General features: G+C 46.3%; 1 non-coding gene across 1 annotated transcript; it reads right to left on the reverse strand.

Annotated features, from left to right (window-relative positions):
- Positions 1-479: 479 nt before the first annotated feature.
- Positions 480-537, reverse strand: LOC142455771 (U7 small nuclear RNA). Its single transcript, XR_012785904.1, has one exon. It is a non-coding gene; the product is annotated as a U7 small nuclear RNA (small nuclear RNA).
- Positions 538-14,426: the final 13,889 nt, after the last annotated feature.

Raw genomic sequence — 14,426 nt, forward strand, 5'->3', positions numbered from 1 at the left:
TGCTGTGAATTGAAATGGGCCGGATGGTTCTGAACCATGACATAACACGGAAGCTCCAGGCATAACAATTTGAGGGACTGCCCGTTTCCCAAGCAGCTGCATCATTTTACATTTCCACCAGCAGCATGCGAGGGATCCAGCGTTTCTGCATCTTCATCATATCCATCTTCTTTATTATAACCATCTCATTGTGGATTTTTGATCGTTCAAAAATCATTTTCCTAATGACGAAAGACTTTGGGTATCTTTTCATGTGCCTATTAGCCTTTCATATAACTTCTTTGAATGATGTTCTTTTCTGTTACTGAACAACAAGAGTTCTATATATATTGTTTTAATTAAAATATTTTTAACAGTTTTACTTGGTGCTTCATCCACATGTCATGCAATTCCATAATTTGATCATGTCAAGAAGACTTGTACAGTCATCACCATAATAAATTATAGAACGTTTTCTTCTTCTTATTATTTTTTTTAAGTGGGGAGAGTTTTCTGGAAAGAACCCTCTAGACAAATTCTAAAAGGGCTGTAACACTGTCTTCTTTGTACTCATTGTTATTCAGATAATTATTTTTTAATTGTGGCAAGAATATGCACAATAAAACGTTCAACAGCTCTGCATGCATAATTCAGTGCCACGGATTATACTCTTTGTGTTGTACAACCATTATTGTCATTATTTTAATCATTTTATTGGGGGCTCATGCAACTCTTATCACAATCCATCCATCCATCCATTGTATCAAGCCCATTTGTACACTTGCTGCCATTATCATTTTCAAAACATTTTCTTTCTACTTGAGCCCTTGCTATCAGATCCTCATTTTTTCCCTCCCTTCCTCCCTCCCCGACCCCCCTTTCTCCTGAAACTTTGATAATTTATAAACTATTATTATTTTCATGCCTTCCTTCATCACTGTTCTGTTGCGTGTCCCCCTGGGAGATGGTTAGATGTAGATCATTGTGATTGGGTCTTCCTTTCTCTCCCACCTTCCCCTTCCGCTCCTGGCCTCGCTACTCTCATTATTGGTCCCGAGGGGTTTATCTGTCCTGGATTCTCTGTGTTTCCAGCTCTTATCTGTACCCGTGTACATGTTCTGGTTGAGCCGGATTTGTAAGAATTGGGATCATGATAATGAGAGCGGGGGAGGAAGCATTAAAGAACTAGAGGATAATTGTATGTTTCATCAGTGCTATGCTGCACCCTGACTGGCCCAGCTCTTCCTTGTGATCCTTCTGTGAGGGGATGTCCAATTGACTATAGATGGACTTTGAGTATCCACTCTGCACTCCTCCTCTTTCACATCAATATGATTTTTGTTCTGGGTCTTTGATGCCTGATATCTGATCCCATCAACACCTCATGATCACACAGGTTGATGTGCTTTTTCCATGTAGACTTTATTGCTTCTTAGCTATATGGCCGCTTGTTTATCTTTAAGCTTTTAAGACCCCAGATGCTATATCTTTTGATAGCCAGGCACCATCAGCTTTCTTCACCACATTTGCTTATGCACCAGCTTTGTCTTCAGCGATCCTGTAGGGAAAGTGAGCATCACAGAAAGCCATGTTATTAGAACAAAGTGTTCTTGTGTTGAGGGAGTACTTGAGTAGAGGCCCAATGTCCGTCTGCTACCTTAATATTAAACCTATAAATATATGTACATAGATCTATTTCCCTATCATATAAAATATATTTACATATGTACATACCTGTATTTAGACCTCTGTAAATGTCCTTTGCATCCTAGTTCTTTCCTCTATTTCCTTTTAATTTCCTCTTGTCCCCCTATCATGTTCACTCTTCAATCAGGGTTCAGTAAATTCTCTTGGTTACATTGCCCTTGATTAAGCCCTTCCAGGCATTCTACACCCTCCTCACCATCAATTTGAGATCACTTGTTGTTCCCTTGTCCCTGGGTTGTTAACACCCATTTCTTTCTCCCCACCTCTCCCTCTCCTGTGCACTCCCCCACCGTCCCCCAACTGTGGGTCCAATTGTTTTCTCCTCTGGATTGTTTATCCCACCTATCCTATCTAGATAGACATGCAGAGACAATAATAAGTGCAAACACACACTCACACACACAAAGACAGAGCAAAACAAAACAACAGAAACAACAACAACAGAAGAAAAGTCTATAAATAGTTCAAGGTCTGTTTGTTGACCTTTAGGAATGTTTTCTGGTAGAGTCTGATGGGGTGCCACACCCTGACCCCAGAGCCTATTTTTGGTATTCCCTGGGGGCTTCATTGCTTTGTTCTCCTTGCTGCTCTGTTGCATGACCTTAGTGTTTCACCCTGAAGTGTGGGCTCAGATCAGGCATGATTCCTGCACTGTGTCTCCAGTGTTATCCCTCAAAGTGCTGTGGGTCAGTGAGGGACTTCATGTCTCATGGTGGGGCCAGCCCTATGGTCCTCTGTCCTATGGGGCCAGCCCTATGGTCCTATGGCGCATTGGCTGCTCTGAGCAGGAATATTGTGCTTGGGGCTTGGTGAACAAGAATGTGTTCAACACTCTCTCCTTCCCTCTTCATTTGCTCCTGTGTGCGCTGATCCGACTTGCCCCTCTCCCTGAACTGTAGCTTTAGTGTTATTATCTGGTGTTATTAATCCCATGTAGGTGGGATTGGGGCTGGCCCCGCAGATCTCTGTATGGGTTCCCTGCTTCATGCTGGTATATGTTATACAAACATTATTGATGTCCTTTTCCAAATTATTCTTCCATCATTAACATACAGGAGTGCCCCCCCTCCAAAAAAAACAAAACCCAGAATTATGCTGGGTGGAGCAGAGGTTTTGTAGTAGGCATTTTTTCCACTAGGTGAGTGAGCATCAAGCAACTTGCTCAGAATTAGTGCACCCAGTGGCATCACCTGGGAAGGTTCTCTCTGGTCACAGTGAATTTTTTCGTAAAAGCCAGGCTGTTTTAACAGAACAGCGTGCAGCTGTGAAATTTTGTCTCCTGCTCGTGGGGTGGGGGAGCATCAGAAACTGTGTTGAACACAGCTCACAAGGGCAGTGCTGTGGGAAAAGCTCAAGTGTGCCCGTGGCTTTCTCATTTGAGCCATTTCTCCTGAGCATGCTTCCCATGTCTGTATTGTATAAGTAGGCAAACCAGCAACATTCTAGTCCAAGCAATAAGAAAATGAAAGTTGAAATAAAAGGAGAGAAAAAGAACAAAACCATACATAGTTCCAGGTTTGTTCACTGGTCTTTATGAATCTCTCCCCACTAGTCCTGGGTGAGGTCTGGGGTCTGCCCCTCCTAGCCTGAAGTCTATTTTGGGGGGCTCTTTAGGGGCTGTGTGGATTGGCTTTGCTCCAATTGCTGATCTGTTATGTTCCCCTCTTGGTTTGTCCCGCTGCAGGGGATTCAGGCCACATTATCTCCCTGTTGTGTGTCCCCCTTATTGTCCTTTGTTGCAGTATGCTCCGGTTAGGGGACAGCGTGTCTTCAGTTTTTGGCGGTCCTGCAGTCCTCTCTGTGCCTTAGCAGCTTCGTGGAGGGACAACATCCTCCAGGCTGCGTGTGCCCATATGGAGGCTAGGCCGACTGTCCCTTTGTCTGTTTCCTTCTTGGTTTGCTTCCGTGTGGGCGTGGTACGTCGGCTCCTTTCCCCACCTGAAGAAACAGTGTTGTTGTCTGTGGCACATCTTCTAGGGCAGGGCTCAGGTTTGCGCTGGTTGGGGCTGGTGGTTATGTTGCCCTCCTGGTTTGGGGTGCTGTGGTGGGGTCTGTATGCACATTCCCAATTCTGGGTGCCATCTGGACTCCTCTCTGAAGTTCTACTGTTCTTAGGGTTAAAGAGCTAGTGGAAATGAAGACTTCAAAAAAAATTAGATATTGAAAAATATAGATAATTTATCAAAAGAGGAAATACAGATGAACAATAACTGTTTGGGAAAAAATGTCAACCTCAATGGGACTATGGCCACCAAGAAAGAAAGGCCAGGACTGGAGGTCATTATTAAGACAGGGCATCCCTGCACTGAGAATCTCCTAGACTCAGGAGAAGATTGATGCCAAGACACATTGAAATCTGCAAGGAATGTTTGGCCTACAGATGCTGAAAGGAGATAAGGACCCCCTCCCTGCCCCCCTTCACATACACACCTGAGCTCACTGGGAGGAAGCCTTGCTGCCCGAACAGTTAACTAAAATGTAAGAATTGAGTTGAGTAGGTTGGAAGAACACTAAGGTGCTTAATAGTAAATGCCTGGATTGCCCAGCAAAGCCTGTGGGTGGAATTATGGGCATCAAAGGACATTCTGGTGAGAAGCAGTTCCAGAGAAGCAGTAGCCGCAGAACCAGGAGATTGTCCAAGGCTGGCATGGGAGCTGATCCCTGATAGCAAGAGAGCTGAGCACTTTTGGGCAGGGGTTAGGCTTGTTGACCGACCCACAGATTCAGAAAGCTGAGTACCATAGAAAAGTGGCCTACTGGTAGAGTGGGTGCTTCCAGGCAGTTATTGGTAGAACTAAAGAGCTTTCTAACATTTGAGCAGGTCAAAGACCTGGCTGGCCTGTTTGAAAGACCAAGAAACCAGGAAGGCTTTTGAAGAACATGGGAAACTGTTACCTTAGTCTCAAATGAGAGGGCCAAGGCCTCTGGGGATTCAACATGTGGGGCTATGGCTTCTGGGGTTTCTAAGGATGAAGGCATAGTTTCACAGGTTTCAGAGCAGGACCATCACCAATTCAATAAGATTGAGCCACCACTCAAAGTTGCTATGCTGAAGCAGGCAGAAGAATGTGCCCTGCCAGGAGCTGAGGGGCCTGGGGGTGCAGTATACACTCAGACTAGGAGAAGGGGTCCACCCGAACCTGAGGGAGTAGAACTGCATTCCAGAGGGTCTCGTAAACAGAGCCGACTGATCCCTAGACCAAGAGGCATCCCACAATCCAGGAAGCCTGTCCAGGACCCAGAGTCAGGAGGGGAAAGCGGCTCCTTAGAAAGTCTCAGATGGTTTTGGCGCTTTGAGAGCCAATGTAAATTGTTCTGCTGGGTTTGAAATGTACCTGGTGATCATTAGCCCATCTTTTCCTCCAGCTGCTTCCATTTTGAATGGAAATGACTACCTTGTGCCTGTTCTACTATTGTACACACTTTGGAAGCAGATAACATATATTCTTGATTCACACATGAAAAGGAAAAAGACTGGTCTCTCCTGATAAGCGCTCAAAGTAGGTGAGCCCAAGTCACGCCATCTTTCCCACTAAGGAGCCTCCTGGCTGTACTTATTCCAAGGCAGATTTGTTGCTGTTGTTGCTCACGCCACGTTCAGTATTCTTCTCCAGCACTAAGTGCAATGCATCAATCCTTTGGAATTCCTACCCAATGTCCACCGCTGACATGCATACGATGCCATTGAACATACCACGGCCTGCGTCAGGAGCATATTAGTCTTCAAAGGGACGTGTTCAACGCTTTAAAGAGGTCTCATGCAGCAGATTTGCACAGTGCAATGCACATTTGATTTCTTGACTGCTGCTCCCGTGAGCACTGACCAAGGAGCTAAGCAAAATAAAATGAGAGAGAAGTGAACACAGAAGAAAGAGCTGACTACCACCAAGAAAGGAGAGTCCTCGTGGAGCTGGTGTCTTTGACGTGGAATCTCCCAACGGGGAAACTCCTGGGCCCGTGAGGAGATTGATGCCAAGGTACGGGAAGAGCTCCACGCAATGTCGGGCCTCCAGATGCTGAAAGGCTCTGTCCCACAGGCAACAGAGGGAAAGAAAGCCTTCCCCCAGAGCTGGAACGCTGAATTCCGACTTCTACCTTCCTCAACATCCGAAGACTAAATGTTTGTTAAAGAGCGAAAAAGTACAGAAAAAAAAATCAATCTCATTAGCAATTGAAAAAATGCCAATGAAACAAGAAGGTACAACCTTTTGCATTCAGGAAAGATTTCTACGAGCTGCGCTGCTAACCGCAAGCTCAGCAGTTCAAAACCACCAGCTCATCCGTAGGAGAAAGACCAGGCTTTCTATTCCTGAGAAAGTTACACTGTCAGAAAACCACGGGGGCAGTGACCCTGTCCCATGGGTCTGAATCAACTCAATGGCAATGAGTTTGGGTTTGGGGACATTTCTACTAGTAATACACATGAGTAATTAGCATGTGTTCAAATAGTTCTCACATATACCCAATGAATGGAAGGTCCTAAGATCCCGCCATTAGGTGCACTTTATAGATGTCTACATTGGGACTCCGAGGGTTCAGTAATTTGCTCAAGGTTGTACAGCTAGTAAGTGGTGACATGGGGATTTGAACCTGGGCTGTGTGTCTCGACTAGTGAGGAGCCTAGAAAACAGCAGCAGGAAGGAGAAGTGAAAGAGCCAGGCAAACATATCTGAGGTGTCCATGCAGAAGAGCCAAGCCAAACCAGGCTTATACAATATTGAAGGGGGAAGCAATTCCGGGGGAATTATACAAAGACACCTTTCAAACCAAGGGCTCGCCCGAAGGGACGGACAGGCCAGGAAGGCAGTGAGCACTCTCAGCCTTGGGGGAAGGACAAGCAGTTGAGACTTTCCTGGGTCTTCTCTTCTAACCCTCATGGCTGGTTCTGGGGGGCACGGGAGGGTGGGCTTATTTTGTAGGGAGGGAAGCACACCTCTAGGGGCCAGATATCTGGAGTTTCTGCTCTTTCTCAACATCTCAAAGTGCCCTGTAGATTCCTACTCATAACAAGTCTGTAGGACAGGCTAGAACGGCCCCTGCTCTTTACAGGAGTAGAGAGCCTCATCTGTCTCCATCGGAGGGGCTAGGGATTTAGAACTGCTGACCTTGCGGTTAGCAGTCCAATGCATAACCTCTACATCACCGGGGCTCTTTCTCTCCTTCAGAGGAGAGAAAAGCGGAGGACTCCCAGGTTCCCTTTTAGAGAAGAGACCACACCCTTTCCTCCTAGGATCTGGTGACTGGCTGTGCAACACTGCCTGGCTTCGCTGCCCTCCGTCCAGCTGCAGTCTGAGCCAGCAGGAAGCCTGAGTTTGCCAAACTGTGCTGACTAGGGGTGGGGTGGAGGGTAGGAGGAAGGAGCCTGGAGGAGGAAAGGCCCAGTCAGTTTCCATCTCCCAGCCTGTCCCAGGCACCCAGAGCTGGGTCTCCCATTTCCTGTGGACTCAGAGCCTGGCTCTAGGGTGTTGGAACCCCCCTGCCCCCCACCCCGGCCCCCAGCTTCAGTTGAAAACTTGTGAAGTGCAGTGGAAGGGATACTGACTCATGAAGCAGAGTAGAACTGTCCCGCAGGGTGGCACAGTCCGTAATCTTACAAGTGCAGATCGCACAAAGGTCTTTCCCCCTTAGACGTGGCTGAGTTGCCTGTCCTTTGCTTAGCAGCCAGTTAATTGTTGAGGCACCAGGGCTTGGGAACTTGTTAGAAACTCTAACTCAGGAGCCTCCCTCCCACCTTGTTGCGATTAATTGCCTTTGAGTCATTCCCGATTTTGTGTGCTGAGAACTGCGTCGCACACCCCACCCCCACCCTCCATCCCCATTCTGCCTATGGAGACCATTCCCTGTTTCAGTTTGAGAACCACGGCTTGGGGGGAAATACCAGCAGGTTTGGGCAGACATGTAGGATTTTGAAGCCCTTGTCCTCTGAGACACTCTGCTGAAGTTACTTAAGTACTGCCTTTTCCTTACGAAGCCCAATTCCCCACGCCCCCCATTTAGGTCCCATATGCACACTTTGTGGGTTCTTCTGAGGACTCAGTGAAATAATTTGTAAATCAACACTCCCACCTCTCAAACAAAACAACCACATCCACTGCGATGGGTGCATGCTGGTGCATGGTAACCCTGCAGGGCAGAGTGTGGTTTTCGAGGCTGTGAATCTTTATGGGAGCAGAAAGCTTCCTCTTCTCCTGTGTTAGGTTAGCAGCCCGATGCGTAATCAACTGTCCCAGAGGGCTCCTTCCTTGACACGTGCCCCCCGCCCAAACAAAACAAAATAAACCTAACAACACAACAAAAACACCACCACCTACTGCCGTCGAGTCGGTGCTGACTCCCAGTGACCCTGGAGGAGCAGGGAGAACTGTCCCTTTGAGTGTCCCAGAGTGTAACTCTTCAGGAGTAGAAAGCCCCATGTTTCTCTCAAGGAGAGGTTGGAAGTTTCAAACTGTTGACCTTGCAGTTAGCAGCCCAAAGCATAACCCAGGACACCACCCTGGGTCTTTACTTGGCACACAGTTGGTGACAAGTGAAGCCGAGTTCTCCCGTAGTCTTTCACTGGAACATTGCTGCCAGGAGTGGAGGTTGGAGGGCAAGGGAGAGGGGATGGTAGAGGGGTTGAGTCACGCTGGAGAGACAGGCAGAACTCTTGAAGAAGAAGGGCAGATGTATGGAAATTGAAGTTTTCTAAGGACTTCCTCATTTGGAAAGCCCTTGAGAAATCCAATCTTAAATTGACAGAATACTTCATCCTGACTCAGTAACCTTGGGTAAATCCATTAACCTTTCTGTACTTCAGATTCATCATCTGTAAATAAGTTTGATAACATTTCCTGTTATATTAACTACCAAAGAACCCCCAGCCCCCCCCAAAAAAACCAAGAAATTCCTGTCATTGAGTCAATTCTGACCTCAAACTACCCTATAGAAGGGTAGAACTGCCCCTGTGGGTTTCCAAGACTGTAACTTATTTATTTATTTAATTTATTTTTAGAACACTTATTTTTTTAAATCGTTTTATTAGGGGCTCATGCAACTCTTATCACAATCCATACCTACATCAATTGTGTAAAGCACATTTTTACATTCATTGCCCTCATCATTCTGAAAACATTTGCTCTCCATCTAAGCCTCTGGCATCAGCTCCTCATTTTTTTCCCTACCTCCCCACGCCCCCCTCCCTCATGAACCCTTGATAATTTATAAATTATTATTTTGTAGTGTCTTGCCCTGTCCGACGTCTCCCTTCACCCACTTTTCTGTTGTCTGTCCCTCAGGGAGGAGGTTATATGTAGATCTTTGTAATCAGTTCCCCCTTTCCAACCCACCCTCCCTCCACCCTTCTGGTATCGCCACTCACACCACTGGTCCTGAAGGGAGCATCTGCCCTGGATTCCCTGTGTTTCCAGTTCTTAACTGTACCAGTGTACATCTTCTGGTCTAGCCAGATTTGTACGGTAGAATAGGGATCATGATAGTGGTGGTGTGGGGAAAGCATTTGGGAACTAGAGGAAAGTTGTATGTTTCATCGTTGCTACATCGCACACTGACTGGCTCGTCTCCTCCCAGAGACCCTTCTGTAAGGGGATGTCCATCGGCCTACAAATGGGCTTTGGATCTCCACTCCACACTACCCACCTCATTCACTATGATAAGACTTTTTGTTCTGATGATGCCTGATACCTGATCCCTTTGACACCTCATGATCACACAGACTGGTGTGCTTCTTCCATGTGGGCTTTGTTGCTTCTGAGCTAGATGGCTGCTTGTTTACCTTCAAGCCTTTAAGACCCCAGACACTATATCTTTTGATGGCCAGGCACCATCAGCTTTCTTCATCACATTTGCTTATGAACCCCTTTGTCTTCAGTGATTGTATCAGAGAGGTGAGCACACAACGATAACTGATCCCTTCAGCACCTTGTGATCACGCAGGCTGGTGTGCTTCTTCCATGTGGGCTTTGTTGCTTCTGAGTTAGATGGCCGCTTGTTTACCTTCAAGCCTTTAAGACCCTAGACGCTATATCTTTTGATAGCCAGGCACCAGCAGTTTTCTTCACCACATTTGCTTATACACCCACTTTGTCTTCAGCGATTGTGTTGGGAAGGTGAGCATCATGGAATGGCAATTTAATAGAAGAAAGTATTCTTGCATTGAGGGAGTACTTGAGTGGAGGCCCAATGTCCTTCTGCTACCTTAATACTAAACCTATAAATATATGCACATAGATCTAGTTTCCCATCCTCATATATAAATATATTTACATATGTACATGCCTTTATTTAGACCTCTATAAATGCCCTTTGCCTCCTAGCTCTTTCCTCTATTTCCTTTGACTTTCCTCTTGTCCCACTATTAAGCTCAGTCTTCATTTCGGTTTCAGTAATTCCTCTTGGTTACATTACCCTTGATCACACCCTACCAGCCCTCCTACACCCTCCTCACCACTGATTTGGATCACTTGTTTTTCCCTTGTCCCTGGGTTTGTTGACACCACTACCTTTCCCCCCGCCTCTCCCTCTCCCAAGTCCCCCGGAGCTGTCGGTCCAGTTGTTTTCTCTTCCAGATTGTTCATCCAGCCTCTCTTAGTTAGACAGACCTGTGGAGATAATAACATGTACAAAAATAAGACAGAGAAAAAACAAGCAACAAAAGAAAACAAAACATCAACAACAACAAACCAATGACAACAAAACAAAACGCAAGAAAGAAAAGCTTGTAGTTCGTTCAAGGACCGTTTGTTGGCCTTTAGGAGTGTTTACCAGTCCAGTCTGTTGGGACACCAAGCCCTGGCCCCAAAGTCCATCTTTGGCATTCCCTGGGGACCTTACCGCTCCATTCCCTTGCTGTTCTGTTGTGTTTTGCCTTGGTGTGGCAGGATCAGATCAGGTGCAATTCCCACACTGTGGCTCTGGTGTTGTACCCTGTAGGGCTATGGGTCAGTGAGGGGTGTCATGTCTCATAGTGGGGCCGGCCATGTAGTCCTTTCTGTTGACTGGCTGCTCTAATCGGGAACATCATCCTCAAGGCCTGCTGGGCCAGGATGTGCTTCACTAGCTCCTCTCCCCCTTCATCTGCTCCTGTGTGCTCCAATCAGATATATCCCTCTCCAGAAGCTGCAGATTCAGTGCCGTCCTTTGAAATAAATTCTTCTGGGGGGGGGGAGGGGGACTCTTTATTTTTATTAAATCATTTTATTGGGGTCTCTTGTAACAATCCATACATCTGGAACTCTTTACAGGGGTACAAGGCCCAGTCTTTCTCCTGCAGAGGGGCTGGTGGTTTAAAACTGCTAATTTTGTGGTGTGCAGCCCAAGGAATAACTGCGGTGCCCCAATTTCTAGTTACGTTCACGAGAAACAGATAAATAGGCCAAAATAAGGAGCCCTGGCAGCGCTGTGGCTAAGCACTCCGCTGCTGATTTTAAGGTCGATGGTTTGAAGACACTAACTGTTGGGACGGAGGCAGGTGTGGCAGTCTGCTTTCATGGAGATGTGTTGATGGATAGCAACCCTGTGTACGACAGAACAAAGCATTGCCCGATGGGGCCAGTACCATCCTCAAATCTGTTCTCTGTCGAGCCCCTTGTTGCTGCCACTGTGCTTCAATCCATCTCAATGCAGGTCTTCCACTTTTCATTCTTTGACTAAGCAGGAAGTCCTTCTCCAGGGACTGGTTTTCCTCTTGATGTGTCCAACACACGAAAGATGATATCCCACTACCCTCACTTCTAAGGAGCATTCTGCCTTAACGTCTTCCAAGCCAGATTTTTTTTGTTCTTCTGACAGTCCATGGATCGTTAATATTCTTTGCCCGCACCATAATTCAAACCCACCAATCTTCTTTCATGATCCTTATTCATTACCCAGATTTCCTATGCATAGGAGGTGATTGAAAAGGCCATGGCTTAACTCAGCTGCCCCTTAGTCCTCAAAGGGACATTTTTTTTTAACACTTTAAAGAGGTCTTGTACAGCAGATGTGCCTAATGCACGATGTTGTCTGTGGGTAGTGACTGTGGATCTAAGTACAAGGAAGCCCTGGGAAACCTCACTCTTTTCTCTATTAATCATTTCTATAGAAAGATGACAGCACCAGGACATTTGTGCCCTATCCTATAAGGGTAGCTATGAGTTGGAATCAACTTGATATAATCATTTTTGTTTTTTCCCACATGACCACCAAAGGACCCCTGCTGGCACTGTGGGTTAGGTGTTGGGCTACCAACCAAAAGTTGGTGGTTCAAACCCACCACCTGCTCAAATGGAGAAAAGGGAGGTTGTCTGTGCCCATAAAGATTTGTAGTCTTAAAAACGCTCTCTGGGGTCACTTTAAGTTGGAACTGACATGGTGACAGTTTGGGTTAGTGACCAACGAGCAGATCCAGTGTGAAGGGAGAGTGCCATGCAGCAGAAACACCCAGAGCTGAGTTCAATAGCTTCTGTTGTTTTCCAGCGAGAGGTATGCCAAAAATTAACCAAACATTTTCTGCCTGTCTCCTCATCAGTCAGACTGAGGACAGCAACAGCATCTCCCTTAATTGGCTGTTATCAAGACAAACTCAGCTCACTACCACTGAGTTGGTGCTGACTCTGAGTGACCCTTCCAGGACAGGGTAGTACCACTGCCCTTGTGGACTTCTGAGATTGTAACTCTTTACAGGGGTAGAAAGCTCAATATTTCTCCTGTGGAGCAGCTGGTGGTTTTAACTGCTGACCTTGTACTTAGCAGCTCAACACATAACCAGGGCTCCAATCAAAGCGATACATGGAACACAAATGATTCCAGCACTGCAGCTTAATCATTGCAGTACAGTTGCTCACTATCAAGCTGTTGGGAGCTGCCGTCTACTCAGCTCCTTGACTCATGCTGACTCTAAGCACAATGAAGCAAATCGCTGCCTGGTCCTGCACCATCCGCACCAATGGGCGTGGATGAGACTTTTGTGATCCATAGGGTTTTCCATAGCTGATTTTCAGAAGTAGATTTCCCGGGGCTTTTACCCTAAGTCTGGAAGTTCTGCTGTAGCCTGTTCAGCATTTGTAGCAACACACAAGCCGTACAACTGGAATGCATGCAAAACAGCAACCTAGAATGCAGAGAGATTGGCACAAAAAACGTGGACAACAAAATGTTCACCGTGTTTATCTCTGGGTGGCAGGATTATGACCTATTTCTCTCCCTGTTACCTTTATAATCGTTTTTCAAAAAGCTGTATTTGAAGTTCAGATACCTTGAGGTCCTTTGTGATGGTTTCCACTGTGTTCAACTTGAAGACAATATTTTGGCATCTATTGCCAAGTAAGTTGGTTGAGGTAGTAGTCAGTTTGCCTGTTTTCTAGGCAAGCCCATGAGAGTTCAGAGAGGTGGCTTAAACTCTGCGTCTCATAGCTGCTAAGTGCAGGAGCAAGATCCAGAGGCAGATCTGGCTGTCTACAGCTAGGCACTGTCCACGGGGATGCAGGGCTCAGGGCTGTCCCACTCCTTGCTCTCCTCTCTTCTGATCAGAGGTAAGTGGAGCCCACCAGCAGCTCTGAGAAGGGAGATGTGGCAGTCCAGTTCTTGCTTCGGTAGAGAGTGCAGTTTTGGAAACCTTATGAGGCAGTTCTACACTGGCTTGTAGGGTTGTTATGAGTCTGAATGGACTTGATGACAGTGGATTTTATGGCCATTAAATGTTATTTTAAAAGTACTATCGGCCTCTTGTAGGAGCCCTGGTGGCAGAGTGGTTACTTGTTGAGCTGTGATATACATGGTCAGCAGTTCGAAACTACCACCAGCAGCTCCATGGGAGAAAGACTGGGCTTATTACTCTGGTAAATAGTTATAAAGTCTCATAAACCCACAGGGGGTCACTATGAGTCAGCATTGACTCCATGGCAGTGAGTTTGGTTCTGGTTTTATAGGCTCTTAAAAAAAAAAGGCACAGGGTCTGAAGTCCTTTGTGAATTCAGATTTCACCTCTGCTAGTTAGGGATCTTGGGCAAGCTAGAAGAACTCTTTAAGTTGCAATTTTATCTTGTGGGAAATCGGTTTAACAACCGTCCCCACTTCACAAAGTTGGTCTGAAGATAAAATGAGGTAATGCATACAAAGCAGCCATGACTGCTGAAAAGTCAGCATCTATAATTATTAAGATTATTATCATTAATAATCATTGATAATTATTATAATTAAATGCAGAAGACGTCCAGGACTCAGCTCAGTAACTAAATAAAAGAAAAGTAAAAGAGAAAAATAAAACCAAACCCTTAAAGCCAATACTTTCCGGGGTCCATCCTACAGCGCAGAGCAGAACTGCCATGGCGCCCCAGTGGCGCTGTGGACTGGGCGCTGGGGGGCTTATGAAGGCTTGTATTGCTCCGTGGGAGAAAGCTGAGGCTGTCTGCTCCTGTAAAGGTGTACAGCCAGGGAACCCTATACAGCAGCGGTTTGCAACCCGTGGGTTGCCACCCCTTTGGGGTCCGAACGACCCTTTCACAGGGGTCGCCTAGACCCTCAGAAAACACACTGCTCCTCGATCTTCTTCAGGCGGGTCCGTCCACATAGGAGTACCCTCGTGAGGACTGTCACCCATGCGACACCGTGCTTCAAGACAACATGCCATTGATTTGTCATGAGAAATCAATATTTCACAATATAAAATTACATCTTGTTTTTGTGACGCATCACTATGCTTTCATGATGTTGAAATTGTACCCATGAAAATCCATCCTGCCTATCAGATATTTACATGACGAGTC

Source organism: Tenrec ecaudatus, chromosome 8 (assembly GCF_050624435.1).
Source record: "Tenrec ecaudatus isolate mTenEca1 chromosome 8, mTenEca1.hap1, whole genome shotgun sequence".
Lineage (NCBI taxonomy): Eukaryota > Metazoa > Chordata > Mammalia > Afrosoricida > Tenrecidae > Tenrec > Tenrec ecaudatus.